Raw genomic sequence first — 3263 nt, forward strand, 5'->3', positions numbered from 1 at the left:
ATATATATGTATTTTTTTTTTTTCTTCTTTTTTTCAAGTAGAGAGAAATTTCTTTTGCAGGTGAATTATTAAACCCTGGGAACAAATAGTAATTATAAAATCCTTCAGGAGGCCTATCAACCTGTCTAGAGATTCCCTGAGCTGCTGTAAGTCCGACAGCTTTGACATTTTTTACTAGTCTGAGGAGAAACTGGACAGTCCCCAGTACACGTACTATAATTAATGTTTTAAGTACCCTTCTTTCCTTATTAGTTAACCTAAGTTGTTAACTGTGTGCTAAGTAAATCAACCTGCATATGCTTTCCTCCTTTGTCTTTCTCATCTTTCTACTTGACATGATGAGTACATTAAATTTTTATATTAGTTTTCTTAAACTGTGTGCATTCATATTGAGCATTTTAACATGAGTTGATCTAAATACTTAATTGACTCTTGCATTTCCTTTGGAAGTTCAGGCAAGTGCCTGGATGAGATTATTATCTTGCTATCACAGTAGACTAAAACTAGACTTGGATTCTTGGCTTAAAGGAGAAAATGATTTTGATGACCAGTGGCTCTATGAGGAAAATCTGCTTTATTCTCCTCCTTTTAAAAATGCCTTCTCCAAAGATTACAGAATTACTTCTTCTGGTTTGTTATAAAACAGAGTCCTACTCCAGTTTTAGCCACTTATCATGTGGCTGATTTCAGGCAAATTGCTTGTCTTCAAGGAGGCCCTGGGAGCAACTCATTAAGTGCTCATTCAGGGTCATATGATGTATTCCAAGAGTGCTACATTACAGCAAAAGATCAGTTTTTGAATGCTTTCCATATACTATCTGCTAAACACATATTCTTTGAAGGTTAGTGCTAAAACTACCTTCTAGGTGAGGAAATATTTGCCCTAACATGTGAAAAATAAGTCAGAGTCTGGGTAGAAAGACATCTCCTGGGGGAAACATCATTTTCAGAGGCATTTGCTCATGAACCACACTAGTCTGGAGAACTGTGTTGGGTGTGGCTGTAGCAAAGGAGAAGTGGGAGGGAGGCTGGAAAGGAGGAAGAAGACAGGACCATGAAGTGACATACCAACCCTGCCAGGCCTTAGGGTTGATTTTATCCTTATTTTAAAGAAGAGACAAATGAGGCCCCTTGAATATAAATGACAGAAAATAAACACAAGAGCCCAAACTTGAGACAGGGTCTTCTACCTTCCCCTCTTGGGCTCTTTTTGCAGCTACACATGCCTTCCACCTGATGGAGTTATTGTCAGACTCGAAGGAAAGCATGTAAAAGCAGTTTTTTAAAGCTCAACGTGCTGTTTGGAAGAAAGGCATTATTCTTGTGATAATTAATTTGTGTTTTCTTGAAAGGGGAAACCGTGTAGTTGGAAATTCCTTAATCCATGTATTGAATCCCTAATTTAGATACAAGGTGTTGTGCTCTAGTCCAACATATATCGAGGGGATCTTTTTGGCAGAGCACCATTTACAGGCGCCCCGGTGTTCCACTGGCTCATAAAGAAGCGTAAAGGGAAGTTTGGTGTAGTGGTTTAGGGAGCGGGATCTGATGTCAGTTCTACTTCTTCCTACTTGTGACTCTAGGTAAACTGTTTCTACCCTTCGCCTGTCGGATAAGGTTGTTTTAAGGATTAAATAAGATAAATCTATTAAAATTACTTGCATGATGATATGGCGATGATTTATAAGAAAGGCTCTTGGCTCTCTCTTCGCTCAACTTTTCTGTGACACATAAACTCTATATTCAGTGGTTTCACTTCCTAAATCTGCTTCAGAATCCCTGATACCTAAATATGTATTTTCCTGAATACATCTGAGTGATTTTCCCACCCAAGGGCAATAGAAGAGAAGAGAATGGGAAGAAAGGAAGGAAACTAACCCTGATTCAGGGTTCTACTGTGAGCCAGGAACTGTGCTAGCTATTTTATATACTGTATTATTTGAATGTTCACAGCAGTTCTCATTTACAAATGAGGAATCTGAGAATCAGATATAAGAAGCTTGTTCAACTGACTTGTCCAAGGTCATGCAACCAGTTAAGAGGCAAGCTAAGTTTAGAATCTTGGTCTGTTTGACCAAAGCCAAAACCATCTCTTCACCTTAGTTGCCTTTCAAATCTAGTCCCCGTGAATGAGTTCAACATTATGCTCAAAACAAGGCCAATCAGTAACCTAAAAACATTGACAGAAGAAAGATTTTAGGACAGTGTCTTTAAGAAAGAACATAACCAGGCAAAGAAAGTCAACAGACATTTTAACCTTGTTTATATACATAACCTTGCATTTTAAATAGCTTTTGGACTCTATACAAAAAATAATGAGGTTGGGGAAACAGAAAGATGATAAAACAGGATGGGAGGTAGCAAAACGAAAAAACAATATGTGAGTAGGAAGAGATACACTGCATAAGAAAAAGGGGACTTAGTGTTCCATATGGTCAGATTTTGTACCAGAATCTTAAATGACTAAACATTTTAAATTTATAGTTGTTGACCAAACTAAGTTCTGGAACACAGTAACACCTCGAGAGAAAGGCCATTAATTCAAGCTCCTTGGCTTGAAAAACTTAGGTTTTGGCTGGTGAGCAGGCTCTCAGACACTATCTGAGCTTAGTCTAGTCTTCTCTAGAAATCTTGGCTATTCAAGTTAATTCTTTGGTGCTTAGCTACCTTTCTTCAGGTTTCTGATCTTGGAGGAGTATCTTCAAGTGACAGATATTTATGAATTCTTTTAAGTAGCTTTACTATACAAAAATGGAGAGTGAGATAAGTATAAAAACAAAAGTTTTGACTCTCATCTCCAGGGCACTCATAATAAGGATTTTATGCAATTTTCTGTACTTAGAGTATAAGTGGTTTTTCTTGCTGAAAGCAAAATCATTTGATTACTTGATTATATAGATACAGTGTATTACTTACAGTAAGAAAAAAAGAAACTTGACATTATAATTTTTATGAGCCAGACATTTTGCTAATAAATGAGCTACAATTCACATTAACCAAGAGGTCATTTGTGATAATTTTTATTATTAAAAAATAGTAAAATTAATGGATAGGCAGATTCAACATTGTGAAAATGTCAATTCTACCCAAAGCAATTTACAAATACAACGCAATCCTGATCCAAATACCAACAACGTTCTTCAAAGAGTTGGAAAAACTAATCATTAACTTTATATGGAAAGGGAAGAAGCCCCGAATAAGTAAAGCAGTACTGAAGAAGAAGAATAAAGTTGGAGGACTCACACTATCTGACTTCAGAACCT

The 3263-nt window shown here is 36.7% G+C and overlaps 1 protein-coding gene across 1 annotated transcript in view; it reads left to right on the forward strand.

Annotated features, from left to right (window-relative positions):
• Window positions 1-3263, forward strand: part of NAALADL2 (N-acetylated alpha-linked acidic dipeptidase like 2) — an 826538-nt gene that overhangs the window by 714243 nt on the left and 109032 nt on the right. The gene's annotated exons all lie outside the window — the stretch shown is intronic.

This window comes from Trichechus manatus, unplaced genomic scaffold, assembly GCF_000243295.1.
Source record: "Trichechus manatus latirostris isolate Lorelei unplaced genomic scaffold, TriManLat1.0 scaffold00274, whole genome shotgun sequence".
Taxonomy (NCBI): Eukaryota; Metazoa; Chordata; class Mammalia; order Sirenia; family Trichechidae; genus Trichechus; species Trichechus manatus.